Raw genomic sequence first — 19,410 nt, 5'->3', positions numbered from 1 at the left:
TTGCACGAGGGAAAAAAAAAAAAAAAAAAAAAAAAAACAGCCGGTGTGTTCCCTCCAAAGCTTTTCACGCATACTTTCTTATAAATTTATCATGCCAGAGAACGCCTTACATGGTATTGGGGTACAATAGTTACGAAATATTAACTTTTGCCGTGAATTTAGCATTTTTACTTAATCTGTCGTATCATCCTTGACGAGTTATTTGTCATTAATCCAAGACATGCGTTTACCCTCTCACTGCATATCCCGCGATTTTCACAGGCAACGTAGAAGTAGCAAAATTTGCACAGTCCGCGGGTGCATTTTTCCGACTCTTTAGCTGTGCAACCCTATCTTTTCCCATTCATGGTTTCATTTCGACTTTTCTGGCTTCGTTCAGATCTGGGTTAACAGATAGCATTAGTTGTCCATGGTCCTGCGAAATATACAAGCATGTTTTGCAGTATTTTGCAGGTTTTTTTCAAAGCTCAAAGATGTCTGGCAGGAAACGTTTCACAATAATTGTTTGAAACGTGGAGATTCCTCAAAATTACAGTTCGAATTTTTTGACGATTACTATATATGAGAAATAAAAATTGGCATATTAAAATATGTTTGAAAGTTACGTGTTGTCTGGGTGGGGTAAAATATTCTTTAAATAACATTTTAAAAAAATTGTTCAGAAAAGAAAACAGCGGAAAATCACGAATCTTATAGTTCTAATATGCCATATGTATTTTCTGTTTTTTTCTTGTAATTTTCAAGGAAAAAACTACTCAGGAATATATGTCGGCTATATATGGTTAAATTTGCGGACAAATTTAGAAAATCTTGTTGATGTTAAAGGAATAATTTAAAATTTAGTCTTTATTAACCGAATTTTCAATTACCGAGGTGATTATAATCTCAGGTAGTTTGAAAAATCGAGTTTCTTTTGTATTTAGTTCTCGATTAAAACAGCTTTTAAATTTAATTAAAACACTGTTTTACACAGCTTAACGTTTTATCTTTTTTATATTCCTACTTATTTAATCGTAGGCAACAAAGGCTTGCCTAAACATTTTCATATAATTTAGATGTATAATTAAAACTTTTCTTATGTAAACAAAGCAAATTATTATAAAATTTGTTTCAAATGGTTTGTGCATTTTTATTTTTGAATCTAAATGATATCACAATTTCATTCCTTATACTCTTTAATCTTTTACTCATAGTTCTGAATTCATAAAAACTTTTTTTGAATTTTGTTTGTTATATTGTGAGCATGATTATTAACAAGAACAATTAAGTGAGCTGGTATTTGATATATGGTTTACTATATCCAATTGTACATCTATATCAAATTTTAGACAGCTCTGTCATCTGATAATTTGCTGTCTATTAATGTGCATGTGAATGCTATAACCTCAAAATACAACGATCTAGATAAATTTGGTATGCACCTAAATTTTTTGTCTATTATAAGAAGATTGTACTTTCAATTAAAATGAAGTGGCGTAGAATGTATATTCGACACTATTATTGCGCATCGAAATTTACCGCATTCATTCGCCTGCCTTACGCGGAAAGGTTATATGCAGCTGCAAATTCTCACATTTTTTTTATTAAGTTTTATTCCAATATATAATGCGCTTTACTTATTTTATTTCGTATTTTGCATTTAAATGGAGGATATCCGCTGTTACAAAATTTTTCTTATCTCCAATAGGGAAAACAAATAGTAATATAATAATAAAAAAATAGATTTGTTATGCATAGTTGTATTCGATTGCCTAAGGGAAAAACATATTTCATCGAAAGATAAAGAAAGAAGGGCAGAAGGGTAGAAGTGAACCAAAATATGCTAAAATATAGACTGCTTTCTGCCATTTAGAATTAATCGTATTACACTTTTCTATAAACATTTTCTTTCGAGTAAAACCCGAGAATGTAAAGTTGAAATGTATTTGTGTTTAACTCTATTCCGGTATACAGTTTTTTCTTCTTTTTTTCTTTGTTCTGCTTCTGTAATTCATGTCATAATAAATATTGCAAATAAATATCTTTAGTTGAAATAAATTTTTTGTTTTAAATTTACTTGATACTAGGAAGAATGATGTTTTTGCTTGTAAATAAAATTTATCGTTTGGTTATTGTTTTATGTTTAAAATAAATATTATTTATAAAATATTTAATTTATTGTGGGCATAAAGCAATAGCCAAACGATAAAATTTATTATTGCATTGCAACGAATATTATAAACTATCTAGTAGTGAAATAATTACGTTTATATTCGAAAAGTTGAACTCGGGTAACTAAATGTTTTTTTTTTATTGGATTGTTTTCGCTTGCATGTTTTATCATTTTAGTGCGTAGATTCACATTATTTGACTGCTTTTTTAAAAAAATATTAATGATCATGGATTCTTGAACTAATTCCTGCATTTTTCAAAATTATATTAGTAAAATGTAATTCTTACTGTCATACTTTTTTTCTTTATTTGAATACAAATGTCACCTGCCTTTAGAAGACAGTAACATTTAGTCAGTTTTAATTGGTGTGGGAGTTTTGGTATTAAATCCGTGCAGTTATAACTTTAATGATTTTTAAAAAGAACATGAAAAGTTCTCTTTGTTTCGTTGAGAGTCCATCATTAATAATAATTTATTTAAGTGTTAATTTATTTATGGTGCATGCTTTTTCTGTTTTAAAAGAAACAATTCTGACTTTGGAGTTTTGAAAACAGTTCTTACTGAGTTCTTTATTTCTTTTTTTATTTCTCGATTATTTTAGTTGATTTTTTTTTCTTTATTATTTACTGTCTGGTTTTTAAAGCTTTTTAAATAAATCTACTTTCTGAGTCCCCCCCCCCCTTTTTAATTTAAAGACATGATATTTTGTCTATGATGCATTTATAGTGAAATGTTAGAAACAGTTGCTTATATAAAAATTATTAGTGGATACTAAGATTTCCAAAACATACTACAAGTATAGGCGTCATGTAACGATTTTGTAAGAAAATATATATTTATATTATTTTTTATATTATACCTAAGTTTTAAAATACCTTCTTAAAACAAAAGAAGTGATATTTGAAGCGGAAAAATTCTTATTTTGAAGTTGTCATTTGAAATGCACAATAGCGGGAATTATTGTCAATGTCAGTAAGGTCACAGAAAATGACAAATATTTATGACTTAAGTGAAGTGTTTCTATTTTTGATATATTCTGTAAACCGAGTTCTTAATTTATTCAACTGGTAATTCTTCCTTTAATGATGTTTTACTTGATTGCGTATCTCGGTGTAAATTGCGCAACAAAATTAAGCTGTTTTTCTATAGTACATGAAAAACGTTTTCTTGATATTTGCAATTATAATTCATTGCTAGCATATTTTTCAGGATGTTGTTGGCAACGTATTTTCGATGATGAAATTTTGTTGAAAAATATATTCCTGTCAAGGCTTTAAAAAAACCCATTGCACCATACGCCATTCATAAAAATGTGGATAAAATACTCAAGCGTTCTCTTGAAATGTGTAGATTTTGAATTTTGTTTAAGTAAGTTGCCTTTCTAGATCTTTGATGCAGCCAAATTTCTTGAATTTCAGTCCTCGACAGAAGCTGGTAGAAGATATACGTTATAGATCGCGACAAAGTGCAATACTGTGATAAAGTAAACAATTTAAAAAGTTGCAAAAAAGAATATAAAAAGAGGAAAGCCTGCAAAGCTGATTAATCATCTACAATTATTGCATTTGAGTAACTATATTTAATTTAAAGTAACTATTAAATTGAAGAATTATTTTATACTATTTAAATAATTTTTTTTACCCATACTAATTTTAAAAAAATAAGCCTCTCTCATCTTTCACATTAAAAAAAAAAATATGTGCTTTTTATATATAGCTAGAAATAATGATGCAGTATTTAAAATCAAGTAATTGTTTTCAAGCCAGCCGTCGAAAAACGTTATTTCCTCATCGTATCCGGGAGATTTTAATTACTTAATAAATTCAGTGAGATCTGAGATATAACTTAAAAAAAATATAAAAAAAGCACATTTGAACGATCAAAATTTTAGTCTTTTTACAATACGAACAATTTACTTTGATGCAAAATCGAGATAAATCCGGGAGAAATAATTAAAATTAGGAAACTGCCTTGGTTAATATAGTATGTCTAATGTTTTAAGACCTTTATGGGTCAAATGATCTCAGAAAATTTGATATGCAAGATAAACTTCTGTATATCGAACTTAAAGACTCCTGGAAAAAAAAAAAAAAAAAAAAAAATAGAGAAATTTTGAATATTAGGATTACAGATTGCAAGCATTTTCTCATTCTTACACGATATAACATTTCTTTTCTATGAATACTACGTCACGTTTTACTTTCTTGTGTAAGTAGTCTATAAAATTTATAGTAATCGTCGAAAATTCGAACTCGAGATTTTTACGAATCCAAAAATGAGTTCTAAAAACTCATTTTTGGAAAATGTCCGTCTTTGATAAAGAATAATTAAAAAATACTTTAAGCTAGACGACTGAAATTTAGTATACCGTCTTTATACCAAATTTGCAATTTTGAATAAAATGTGTTCAGAGGAAGTTACTCTGTCCAGCTGTTCGAATATAAGTTAACACGATAACTATAAAAAGAAGAGCTAGATAGATAAGATTCGGTACTCAGATTCGGCACTTATCAAATTTTGAGCCAAATTCAACAACGGGTTGATTGTCCATCGGTCTGTGTCTTTAAAAACATATCAACGCAATAATTCAAAAATGCAATGACTTAAATATATCAAATTTGGTATGGGGTTTTGTGACTACAAGTACAGTTATTGTCAAAATCTTTGTTTCAATCGACTGAGAAAAATGTATCTTAAACACAGATCCGATTTTCGGGTACTGTTAATAACATACTAGGAATTAATCGCCAAAAAAAATTGCCAAGGATGAACGATAGATTCAATTTAAATGCTAAATTCACGCCAAAAGTTAATATTTCGTAACTATTGTGCGCTAATGCCACGCAAGGCGGTCTCTAGCATGACAAGTTTATTGGAGAGTATGAGAGAAAGTTTCATGGAGACCACTCCCGCTGGATTTAATTTATGTATCCATTTAAAGCATATACTCCCCACTGGGCGCTGGAGTCTTGAATGGTGGCTTTTGTGGGTTCAGCGGTAAGTGGTTAAAATAGTAATAAGGGACGATTCTGGCAAGCTTACTTATTTGGAAAATTAATAACATGACTGAACTAATAGATTTACCTACTAATTGCAGTTACTCGAATATATTGAGTTAGTTGTGATCTTTTCTCAAATACAGATACAACAAAAATCACCAAATTTAGAAGAATTTCTTTGAACTCTCAATCAACGAAGAACTGAAAATGAATTCAGAAATGGATACCAACTGTTTTGGTTATTAAAAAAAATTATTATTAGGTCCCTATCTTGGATTCGGCAGAAGTAGAGAAATGTGTACTTGTTTTTCTTTCATTGCATTTGACAGAGCGTGGGTTCAATTCAAAAGCTTATTTATTGTGTAAGAAAAGGAACAGACTGCTTATCATCACCGACGTCAGGAATTCTTAAACCTCTAATTCTCTAGCCAGCCTGAAAGATCTCGCCCCCCCCCCTCCATTTTTTTTTACTTTTTTTTTATTTCTAAAATTTTAATAAATAAGTTTTTATACTATATTTGATAACCTTTTTAATTTCTATTTCGTGATTCTTAATTGTTAAAATACTTATAGATAATATGCAAGTATGTTTTAATATTTGCTATATTAACTAGTACAAAAGAGGCGGAGCATTGGAATTTTTTTTTTTCTTGTAAAGAGAGGTTACCCAAGAAAGGTTGAAACTTATAATACAGAGTAGTTAGTATCAATGGTAGATTTTAAACTAGTTTAATTATATTAACATCCCGTTATAAAGCAACACTAGGGCTATTTTGGGACGGACATCGTAATTTTGAACCGCGGTCAGATGGCGAAGACGACACTTGAGCTGGCATCCCCCTCTCCACACCACACCAGTGGGAGGACGTTTGGCATGACGGATTTAAAGTGCAACAGACCCACTTACACGGCGGTTCTTCGGTGGAATCGGGTCTCGAACAAGAAACACTACTGCTCACAAGTCAAGACCTTATCACCAGGCCACCGCGGCCTCCAGATTTCCAACTAGGCAGATTACGCAGCTACTGGAGCCACTAATTTAAAAAGTATCCGCAAGCAGATCGATTAAAAAATTATTTTCCTTCTTTCCATATAAATTTAATATGTGATATGATTAATTATTGTGTGGCATTTGAATTTTTTTTCCTTGTAAAGGGGGAGATGCCCAGAAAAAGGTTGCAGTCTTCTGATCTAGAGTAGCAAGCATCAGTGGTGGATTTCAAACTCGGCAAATTATGCAATTGTCTAGAGCCGTAAGTTAAAAAAGAGCCTTTATGCATAATTACTCTTTATGCAAAGAGTAATTATGCAATTGTCTAGAGTTAAAAAATAAGGCAATTAAAAAAAAACTTTTTTTTTCTAGTTACCACATACATAAGTTAGTTAAAAAAAATATGTGAACGATATTAACAATTTATCATAATTGATCAGGGTCATATATGTATCATTAGCTTCATTTAGTTACAATATTTATAAGCTAGATTTGCTTTAATAATATTATATACAAATGGGAATATCGGCCAGTCTGGAATCATAATAGATAAGTAAAAAAATACATATGCACACAAAGTCAGTAAAATATAAAATATCTTTAAATTAGAATTATTAATCGTTAACTTGTGAAAAATGTGCTGAAATATGAAACGAAATGGACAATCTTATGAAAAATAGGGCTTTCATAATTTGTACTGTCTATGGCCGCAAAATGTTTATATTAGCCCCGCGTAGCGTGGAAATTTGAAATTCTAAATTTGCAGCGTATTTAGTCATTTTATTAATAATTTGCTGCCCAATCATATGCTTGTTCTTATTTCCATGATTTTTACTTATTTCAATATTGTATTGGATTTAAGTCGTTTCTGATCTTTTCCACCTTTCAAATACATTATAACAATTGAAGCACCATTTTAAAAAGTTGTCTGGACTGTGCATGTCGAAATTTCATTCATTTATTTTGTCACAACTTTCTTTTCCATCTTGTTTTCTACATCCTTTATGAAGTAGATCTTTTCCATACTTAAAATTTCTATTTAAGTGCATTAGTCACCATAAGAAATATAAAACCAAACTGAATGTTGAATTAAAATTTCGCTCCAAGTTGGAAGAGAAATTCGCTGAACAGATAACTAGGAATAACTCTCAACTCAGCAGCAGCATCTGTATTGATTTTTCACAAACCATTTCCTGCCTTCTATGAATTTGTTGCAGTTTGCCGGTAGAACAGTTCCTCCATTTTTAATTTAATTAAATTTCCTACATTGGAAGGAAATACGTGGGCGATTTCCGATTGCATTTACAATTATAATTGCATTCATATTCATAAATTTTTGTATTAAAATTATGAATATGAATTGTGAATATTAAAATTGTTGTTCAGTTTAGAAAAACTCTATTTGATTTACAAAAACTTCATATTGAAAATTCAAGGTTCCTGGGAAAAAAATGATATATAGAGGTGCAAAGAGGTTCGTTTATATTTCAGAGTTAAATAGGTGTAATATTTCATTTTATCTATTAATGTTTTAATACAACTTCATAAATTTCTTTTAGATAGTACACAGTATTTAAACCTATATCTCTATCTCTACTAATAATAAATAAAAATGGATGTGTATGAGAGCTGATACTCTAGAAGTCGGGTCGTTTGACCTGCAGCCTATACTTTTGACATATGTATATGTATCTGAGAAATTGAAAGTGATTTGTCGCAGTGATTTTTGAAATTTTAATGAGATTTTGGCGTTTTTCTATGATAATTTCCGAAAATGTTATTTCAAAATAATGAATGTCTCGAAATTTTAAAAAAATTGTCTTTTTAATAATACTAATTCAAAAGCTGTGTTACTTTATCCTGAATTTTAATGATTTTTTAAATATATGTTTTTATTGTCGAGCTTTGCCAAAAATTGCCGCAGATGGTAAAAATTAAATTTTTCTTCCTAAATGTTTGCATCATAGTGAACTTATTATTATTTTATTTTTGTATTTTTTTAATACATTTTGTAAAAGAAATTGTGGTCAGGTCTGTCTGTTAGTTAGGATCTAATTTAACCCATGACGTGCGAGCGTAAGTTGGCAGCACTGAAAGTGTATTCCTGTTAGTCATGTTTCCTCTTTGTTTCATCTTCATTCTTTAAGACGTTTCACAATTTTTTTTTCTAGCCATGACCTCTATTTTATTATTATTATTATTATTATCCAGAAACATTTTTGAGGCCACATGTATGGCTAAAATGTTTTTTTCGTAATCAGAACACCAATGATGTATAAATTAGTGATAAATTAAAAAGATTTCTCAGTACAATTAAAATTTTTTTTCGTAATCACTTCTTCAGAAATAAGACATAAGTTAGTGATCAGTTAAAAGAAAATTTTATTGGCACAACTATTTGATAAATTTTAATGAAATGACTGTTGAATATGTACAATGGTTTTCTTAATTATTTTTTAATAAAATCATTATTTTTTCATAAGTAGTTCATGAAACATTTTGATAATCGTGGCCTGTGATGTTCGATTGAAGCCAAGTCCAAATGTTGAAACATTTCAAACGAAATGTGATCATTTTTTATGCCCTCATAAGAAACTTAAAATAACGGTTTATCTTTTGCTGCCATACTTGATTCGATTATTTTATATATAGGAATTTAAAATTAGTTCATCTTTATATAATTTATGTATTGTAGTATTTTATGTCCTTATAAACCAGTCATGATATTTCGCATTTATTAAAATAAATCAATGAAAATTTAAAATATTTTAATTTATTTAATTTTACAAAAATATTTGCAACATTATTTTTTAATATATATATCAATATGTTATTGGAATTACTCATAGAATCCACAAGAGTGGCCATAGCGAAAGTTTTGCTTTTAACCTTTAATAAAAGTGTCCTATCGTTTTATATAAAAATTGCGGATTTTGGGTAAAGCCGTGAACGCCACAAGTACTCAAAGTATAATAAAGAAAATCGTGTATCTACTAAATCCCATTGGCGAACAATAATAACGAAAGACCGGTCTTATCGTTGACATATATACCAGAAAATAGAACATATATTTTTGACGCGTTTTTTCCGGCAGATTGAAGTTAAATCTGATATAGAACTACAACTGTAGTCGCAAGGTCACATACCAAATTACATTTATAGTGTATTGAAATGCATGCGAAATGGTGAATTTCTCGACGGGTGCAGTTACAGATCTACATTTGTGATGATGAATCTGTGTACCAAATTTTATTTATGTGGTTCTTTTCTTTTTTTAAATGCTCACTTTTTTTGTACAACCGGATGAACAGACTTACTCTGATTGAATTTTGTTTAAAATTTAATAGAAATTTCTAAATTTTGTTTAAAGTGCATATACCAAATTTTATCCATCTCGGAACTTTTCAGTTATTATGTTCTCATACAAAATTCCAAAAATGTGTTTTTCGGGCTTGGGGAAGTTTGAAACGTGGCGATTCATAAAAATCTCTCTCTCTCTCTCTCTTTTTTTTTTTTTTTTTTTTCTTTTTTTTTACGATTATAGTACTTATTTTCTCCTTGTACACTTTGTGTACGAAAAAATAAAAACACAGTTGACAACCTGATATAGCAAAAAAGGCCACCACTTCTCTTTCCGTCAGTGTTTAACTAAAATATGGAAAATATTCATTTGGACTGTTTTTTTTTTGTACGCGAAATTTACTGCGGTGTTCTACCACTGATTATATTATTTACTAGCCGCCTTTGGCGAACCGACCGGGTCGCCAAATCTTAATGTACGTTAAAATTTTAATAATTAAATATTTTATGGAACTCCCATTTTAATTGCTTCTTCATTAAAATATTTTAAAACTTCAAATTTTAATAGTCATATAATTCACTCATAATATTATAAAGGTCTTCAGCTGATTATATAGATACATATTCAAAGATACATATTTTGGTGGGAAAGTTAGTTTTTAATTAATAATTAAAATTCTAATTAAAAATTCAAAAAAAAAGGGACCCTAGGTGCACATTCCCGACCTCCAAGGTATGCATGTGCCAAATTTGGTAGCTGTAGGTCGAACGGTCTGGCCTGTAGAGCGCCAACACGCACACGCACGCACGCACACACACACACGCACACACGCACACGCACACACACACACACACACACACACACACACACACACACACACACACACACACACACACACACACACACACACACACACACACACACACACACACACATATTGAGCTTTATATAAGTGTAGATTAGTTATGTTAAAATTATATGTATATCTAAATAAAAATTTATAAAAGCAGACTCTAGATAGAAATTTTATTCCCCGATTTAAAATAATTTAATATTGTTTTTATGTTGTTGTTTTGCTATAAAATAAATTCACACTTATTTAGGATTTTTTTTTTTAAATTTTATTTGTTGCTTGAAATTGCATTGTGCTTAAGCTATTTTCAGGCTCAATATAAGTTATTGTAGTAAGGTGAATTTAAAATTGAGATAAGGCAGCTTAACGAAAACATCCTATTCAAGCGAAATATTTATAAATTTAATTGCGCATTTTATGAAGTTCATAAGCATTTGTGTTGCATTATTTTAGTGCATGAGCTCTTCGGCGATACTGTGCCTTTGTCCTTCCAATTAAATTTTTTAGGTCATCCTGGTTATTTTGAGCGTTGCGGAATAGCGGTGAATTTTTATCGGATGTGATTGCTGCTGGCTGACGTTTGTTTGTTGAGGAAACGTTTATCAGTTCGGTTTAGCTGCTTGTTTGAAATTAGCCTCTGCTCGAAATGAAAGAAAAAAACGTTAACTTTTATTAAAAAGAGCTAACAAAGAGAAATTTTTAATTGAGTTGCAGTTTAAACTGAAACTTTATTAAACATCGGATTAAAGCCGAAGCTCGTCTTTAATGAATATTTATGTTAGAAAATGGAATGAAAGGGATGGGTGGGGGAGAAAAAAAATGTACGATAAATATGCAAAAATATTCCGACATAAATGAAAATATAGAAAATGACAAGAGTAAATGATTTAGTAAAGACAAAGAAAAAGTAATTAAAAATTATTTTTCAAAGCTTAAAGATGAATGCATTATAAACTTCAATAAATATTCTACTAATCCCTTACGATACAATTTTTAATAATGAAATAGTGTGCATAAAATAAACGTTTAATTGCAAAATAACAAGTTTTATTTTATTATTTCTTATACATTGTTAATTAAAATTGTTATTGATTTGCATAGAATTGTAATTAATTGTGGATTATCAAAAGCAGCTCATATTGCACATTTTAGTTGGTTTTCTTTTCTTCTGAATTGAAAAATTCTGATTCTTCATCATCGTTTCAACCATCTTGAACTTCGAAATCTTGCATTACCTACTATTATTCCTTTTAATATTTATTTCACAATACATTTTCCCTTAATAAAAATATATATTTACCAACGGTCACAATATTTACGAGAAGGAAATCCGACTGACAAAATTTGGCCGTCGTACCTAATGATAAACAAAAAGTGATAAATGATCTCTGATATTTATACAAGGGGATGCAATATTGCCGGATTCAGTGCACTAAAAATTTTAAACTATCATATTTAATATTAACTTCAGGCGCTTGACGAGTGTAACTTGCTACTTTTCACCAAGGAAGTACTGAATATCGTATAGCGAGCTTCCATGAATCGAAAATATGCATAGGCGAACTTTTTCAATGATTTCGCATTTCTATATACCGATGAAATATTTTCTCATTGCGAATTTATTTCGTTCTTTAGATTATGAATCAATATATATAATTTTTCAACGTCGTGTGTAACGCTGGGTAGAGAGTTTAAAAATATCCCTGCCGATGCGAAATCGCAACTTCTGCTTTTGCATCTAGCAATTCGCCCCCCCCCCCCCCCATTAATGTCTTGGAATGGAGCTAAGCATGAGTAAAAATTAGTTATGGGGTCATGAATTTCATATTGCATTTACATTTTTTTTATTGCTGGATTGTAGTAAAGATCGATGATTTGAAGTCTGCACTTTAAAAAAAAAAAAGCCGATTCATTTTATTTTTCCTCGAAATTATTGGCAGCTCTTACTTTCTTTCAGTAATTACGTCATTTAAGTTGACCTTTTGGTCTGTCGGCTCTTCGACAGATATGGTTCCAAAATGGATACATGTCTGTACTTAAGATATGATATCTATTTAATAAATTTTATCCATTTAGATTCCTTCCTTTGAAATTTTGTTTAAAATTCGATAGAAATTTATAAATTTCGCGTAAATACCATACAGCAAATTTCATCCATCAAGCTCAAAGCATTGTTGCTAAATCGTACTCATAGATAGACGAACATAATGTCAAAAATTAGTTTTTCGCCTCGGGGAAGTTAGAAACCAGGAGATTAGTCAAAATCTCGAATTCGAAATTTTTGACGTTTGCAGTACTTTTTCCTTTGTGTACAAAAAATAGCAGGTAATGGATATATTCCAAACTTTCTGTTACTGCTTGATATATGTTTGTAATTTGCCTGCAGATATTTTTTTTTATCCGGTTGAAGGAAAGTGAATATTATTTTAAAATAGTTTTAGCGAAATATTTCAAATAATCATTAGATTCCTTTGTTCAAAAATAAAATTTAGTTCGATTTTCTTTACAAATTACATATATATGATAAGTCTGTTTCACGCTATTTAATTTCAAATACAAGGGCACCTAAAAATACTAAGTCCGGTCTTTTTTTTTACTTTTTTTTATCCTCTTTATAGCTATTGAATCAAGCATTGAACCTTTTTATAGCTATTGAATCAAGCTAAAAGAAGGAGATTTATAAAAGCAGTGGTTTGCGTTATGAACTTTTTTGTATGTTCCCGGGTGATTGAGCAACTCTATGAGTTGCATTTTTCTAATATCCATCATGAATTGAATTTGCCTAAAATATATCTAAGTTCCTAATTCAATCCCTCTTCACCTTAAAGAAATATAACAAGATTAAAATTCATTATTTTCGATTTCTTCCTGATTGCAAATTTTTTAAGATTTACAGCATTATTCCTCAACTGAACGTAATTTTTTCAAGATATCTGTAAATTTTTATTAGTAAATATCTGTGATAATGTAATATTCAATATTAATTTAATTATGAAGAATGACTTATGTATAATTGTTTTTGGTTAGGGAATAATAGATGATTTGTATTATATATTTCTGTGCATTGGAAATTTATATATTTTTTGTTATCTACGATTTTTGTTATTTTTCAATTTGATTATAATATGCAAAAATTGATTTCACAATCTTAAAATAAAAGCAAACTAACGTAAATTTTGTTAATATTAATATAGTTGCATAATATTAAAGGTTTTCTAAAAATGATAGAAATTCCAAGGTTCTGATTTTTTTAAAACTTATTTTCATGTACAAAACATTGTGCATTTTTATATTTGTTTTTCGTTTATGCGTTTTTGAAGGTTTTTTTTTAATTAAAAAAATTACTATGCTATTTTAAAACTACCATTAAAACGTTCGCTTCTCAACTTTTGATATGGAGATTCGTTGAACATCTAAAAAAATGGATAATTTTTTCTTGCTAATTTGCGTTTTTATTTTATCAACAACTGCTACATTAAAAAAAGAAAATGAGATGGTAATTCTGAAATCCACTCCAACCCTGTTTTGCTCTGAACAGTCTGGTATTATATATATACACTGATAATAACTTTCTAAGTCAGTCAAACAACTTCCTAGCAAAGTAGGAAGTTGTTCGACTTCCGAAGGGAACAATAATCTTGTTTTGAAAGCAATTACTATGTATAATCTGCGATTTATTTGATGTGTTTATCAAAAGTCTGTGAGGAACAGGGGGATTACTTAAATATATATATATATATATATATTATTTTTGAAAATGACGACGGAAAATATAGCCAAAAAAATAAGTTTAAGATCAAATGAAAATTCTAAGGCCATATTTTGACAAAAAAAAAAAAAAAAAAAAAAAAAAAAAAGCCAAATGTTTTAAATTTATCCGAAGAAATGTCAAAATGGCGACCTTGGCCTTACAGTTTCAGAATAAGAAAGATCTTGCCATGCTTACTAATTTCCTGTTTGAACTTCATTTATTGGTAAACAGATGCAAGTCTTGTTTTAAACTCTTAATTGTTGTACTTGGAGATTCTTCGTCTTCGGATTATCATATATTTAAATTCCTAATCTAAAATTAAGTCGCTTTTGGATGTTTTGACTCGACAAACAACTGAGCGTTCTAGCTGATTCAGTAAGACAACTTAACAACAAAGAAAGAAGGTGCCATTTAATTAGATAATAGAATAATTACCACAGTTAAAGAATTAAATGTTAAAATTTTTTATGTCGTTTGAATTTATTTGAAATTTTACTTATTTTTAAATTTAGTTTTCAAGAGATAATTACTAAACTGTTAAAAAAAAACAACAGCTATAAGACCATAATTGACGTTAGCTATCCCAGTTATAGTCGAAAATTTTAAATTTGCACAAACAGTATTTCCTTTTTCTTTTTTACATTTTATTAAAAGCTTTTACTTAACTTCACGGTTTTCATATTTTAATTGTTCACTTTCATTCACTTTCTCATGTACTAGAGTTTTGAAATTTTATACAGTTAGTGGTTCTCGATGACAATCGAATATTTCAATAGTTTTGGCGTTCTTTAATTATCAATTAATACATGAAATTAAATATTTTAGCAGAATATGAAAAATATAGATTGTGCACAAATTAGAATATTTGCAATAATAATTTTAGCACAGATTTTGGATATTAATACAAAGTTATGGTTAAATTTTATGATTGTTTTGAATATGAACGTAAATTAAAAAAGTCAGCCGATTTCATAGGTATGGCATCGCAGCACCGGCGTGATTACATTAAATTCCTAGACTAGGTTATATTTTACGTTTTTTTTTTTAAAGTTACGATAAATATCATTAAGAATTAAAGACTGAAACGGAGAAAATAATAAATATAAAATTTTTTTATCTATGTTAAAAAGGAAAACAATTTTTTCTTGAAAGATCTGGAGGTAGAAATCACAAAAGCATGAAAAGCAGAAAATTCTGGAAGGGTGGATTACGATCTGTGGATTTTTCAGTTTGTAAAAAATGTTTGAAGTCTTATTCTTGTTAAAAGAAATTAAACACACCGCCAGAATCTATAATAGGAAAAGTTTATTATAAAATTTTGTTGATTTGCATTTGGAAATATTTCTGAAATAATGTTAAGTTTTTTGAAAAAAAAAAAAAAAAAAAAAAAAAAAAAAATGCTATCACCAAATGAAACATTCAGTATCTTGCTTCTGGTTATTATTGAAGGGGGAAAATATGCGATAGTTAATTCATGTTTGGGCTTTGTGGTTTATTTTCTGGGCATTAATAAATTGAATCATTGTGTACCTGTACAAGCTAAAAAAATTTCTGAAATGAAACCTTTCTTTCTTGGCATTTGTTAAAATGTACATTTAATTGTTTTGCTATGATGGATTAAAATGCAAAAGAAATTTTCCTGTTAAAAAAAGGATGTTACAAAATACCAAAATATTTACACTAAGGATAATGCAATTTTTTAAAAAATATTATTCTAGGCACTCAGAGTTTTTTTTCTCCATATTTTTATTTTGAAATCAAATAATTTTTGAGTAATATCGAACTAGCTTCTTGTGACCTTTTTATTTTATAAGTATCGATTTTAATTTATTTTATAGAAATGTTTAGAACCACTCTATGCGAAATTTTATAATTTAAAGATGAATTAATCAATTACAAGCGCTGCTTTACTAAAATTGTATCTGAAATTGAAATGAATTTCGAATCGGTATTCCGGTCTTCATTCTTGATACAAGATTCTGTATTATGTTTAGAAATTTCATATTTCTTTAGCACGCATTTAATTCTTACATGTTTGGTGCTTTGAAGGACTTGGTCTGCTTTGAAAAAGTTATCACATATCAAGGGTCATCGTACGAAAAGTATTTAATCAATATTGTAGGAAGTGACCAAAAGAAAACAATAAAAGGATGTTAAAATATTTTGTTTATATATATATATGCATTAACTTCAGTTAGATTCTTTTATTAAGCGGAAGATAAACCATATAAGTTTTTGATTTAAAAAAAAGTCATTCCCTCCTTTTGAATTCTAATTCGTTTTTATGCTTTTCAGGCATATTTTTTTTCAATTTATCGCCCATATTCTCGGAAATGAACCAATTTACCGCCCCGCTTGCAATTTTAGTCCTAAAAGTACACCCTACAATTCTCCTGTCAAACTAGTATAAGCTATTGCTGACGGCTTCCGTATTTTTTTCGCCCTTTGCTTTCTATTCGAGGTATAATACGACTTTGTTCTGTATTCGATTTCATTTTATTTTTTGTTTGGTTGGTGAATCGGAACAGCTTGCACTTCCTAGGATCACGTCATTTTTATGGTTACATTCTTATTTCGTGAAACATGGTTCATCTTAGGTAGAGGAAATTCTTTTTTTACTTTTGAAAAGGTCACATTGCAGAACCTGTTTTTTATTTAACCTGACAATATGCATAAAATTGTCTCAAACGGATTAACGCTAAATGAGTTTAAAAAAGAATAATAATTCTGTTATTCGTTGTTTTAATGGTCTTTTAAATCTTCAAGTCCTTTGTAAAGAATTCTTAAAGCATGGTATGGATACACGTTCCCATTATAATAAGATTATTTTTTCTGCCATTTTGTTTGCATTTGCAAGATCGGTTAATCGATGCACGATTTTTATTTTGTTTGTATATTATAGATTGTATTAAGACAAATGGATATTTAATGAATAATAATTTTTTATTAATTAAATATTCTGTTCTTATCAATGAATTATTTATTAGGATATTATTAAAGTATTCGACTACGAAAGACGATAAAAGCTTACAAATTATGCAGTATGATAAATGTTCTCTGTTGGTATATTAGAAGACAATGAAACAGCAAATGGTTTATTAATATCTTCTATAATGCTTGAGTAATTCAGAGGAAGAAATTTTTATAATGTTTTGCTATCTAAATGTGCATGCAAAGCTAAAAATAGAAGTGGTGAAAACTTTGCGACAATACTTAAACATGGAAGTTTTAATTTTGGAATTTTTTAATAGCAGACGATTGCCAGTGTCGTAGTTGTAGTAGAGTTCTTTTTCTTTCTGCTTCATTGACTGCGTTAATATTTGTTCAGAAGTTTTCTTTATTTGCATTTAATGAATATTTACTTACCGTTACTTCAGCTATTTTAATAAGTCTAGAAGAACTTTTTCTCTTCATTGAAGTTCTATTTTTCATTAGTTTTGAAGAATAATTTATCATGTGATAAATTATTCTCCCATTATTCAAATTTGTTATCAAGCTCGTGCATATTTTAATTTCCTACTTATATGATAGTAGCATTTCCTGCTTCCTAGGCTTCGTTGCATTGATAATTAGCTGAAAAGCTTCGCAATACTTTCAGAATAAATGCATAGTGGATCCAGTGAAAGTGTTTAAGCAGTATTAATCACAGAATGTCATACTTTCCATGCTTTTTTTTCTTCGAATGAGAAAGTTTTCAATACTTCGCTAATTTTTTTTTTTTTTTTTTTTTTTTTAAGTTCAAGCTAATTTTGTAATGAAAGGGCTTCAAGAAAATATTCCTTAATGTAAGAAATGCAACATGATTTTTGAAAAAAAAAAAAAAAAATGGCAATGGAATACAATTTACGTTTATTACATTATGTTGAAGTAAGTGATATTATAATAAAGTAGGTATAATTAGTTTTATTCTGGACAGTGAAACTTTGAAATATCAAAAAATCTCCGATGAAGGTTTGAGCTCCATATTTATAAGTATTTAATAATAAAAACTAGTTAGAAGGAGATGCAAATGCTAAAAGAAAAAAGAAATCACAAAGTGAGATTAATTACTTTTCAACTAGAAGTAATCTGAACTATATTTAAAAAGATTTTATGCAAGCTATAATAAAAATAAAGTTAGAATTTGTTTAAAGAAAAAATTGTATTTCATATTTTTTGCATCTTAGTAAATCAATAAAGTAAAATTCGCAAACAATGTATAGAATCTACTTACAATATGAAAGAACAATCGAATTAAAATAACCTTCTGTTATGTATAAAATCATCAGAATAAGCTCCGAGATGAATTGAAAAGTTAAGGATTTTTTTTACTGCATTGGAATGATATATTTATGTGTGTAATTACAAAGTTTTCTTTCAAAGTACATTCTTCTGTTAGATAATTATTTTAAAAAAATAAAAAAAAACTTTTTTTTTTAAAAAATAAAGTTACTAAAGTAGAAAGACTTTTTGAGATATTTGTTGAACTGATTTCAATGAAAGTTGCTTGAAATTAAATTGTATCAGAAGAAGCATGTAATATTTCATTCCCCCTTCTTGTAAGCCTCCATTTTAAATCAAGTTCCTTTAAAAAAAAAACGCTGTTTTTACTCAAAACTGCTTTGTGTTAAAAATATTTTTATTGTATCATAATAAATTATGTTTACTCTTTGAACTTACTCAAATCATTTGATATTTTCTTTGACTTATTATAAGCAATATTACGTTTTGACTGCTGGATGAAAGCCAAGTAAGTATACTTTGCCTAATGATGTATGATGAACAAATTCCACCTGGTATAATAGATATGCTTTACTGTGGGTAATCAAGTGAATAAAATGTGTTTTATACTTTTATGGCTTTTTAATAAAAGAGGGTAAAATGAGTGTCTGATAAAGTTGTAAAAAAATGCTTTCTTATTAATAATGATAGATTAGGAACATAATCAAATAGTTTAGCTCTTTTTCTTAAATGAACCCTGTTATGGTATTTAATAAACCTTCTCTTGCGCAGTTTGTATTTCTTATTTTTATGAAATAATTGTGTAGAAATGGGAACATTAGAAATTAATCTATTAGAAAAAGTTAGAATTGTATAAATCTGATTATAACACACAGATGTCTTTTTAAATACTTAAAATGTGTTAAATATACTCAGAAAATTATATATTCTTTTATAATGAAATTTGCCTATAAAAGGAAAAAGAAAAGATAATTATAAAAAAATCTTTTATTTGTTTGTCAGAGTATTTTTTTTACTTGAATATGCAATGCCTAAACTTCGTTATTATTATAATATTTGTGGAAGATAAGTTTATGGATTATAACTTTTATTTTATTGTACATATATCGGTACTATATAATCTTAATGCCATGCTATTACTC

The 19,410-nt window shown here is 28.6% G+C and overlaps 1 protein-coding gene across 2 annotated transcripts in view; it reads left to right on the top strand.

The window, feature by feature from the left end:
* Positions 1-19,410, top strand: part of LOC129976095 (disintegrin and metalloproteinase domain-containing protein 10-like) — a 72,219-nt gene that overhangs the window by 27,953 nt on the left and 24,856 nt on the right. The gene's annotated exons all lie outside the window — the stretch shown is intronic.

This window comes from Argiope bruennichi, chromosome 7 (genome assembly GCF_947563725.1).
Source record: "Argiope bruennichi chromosome 7, qqArgBrue1.1, whole genome shotgun sequence".
Lineage (NCBI taxonomy): Eukaryota > Metazoa > Arthropoda > Arachnida > Araneae > Araneidae > Argiope > Argiope bruennichi.
The sequence above is the reverse complement of the archived record's forward strand: the minus strand, read 5'-3'. Positions and strand labels throughout refer to the sequence as shown.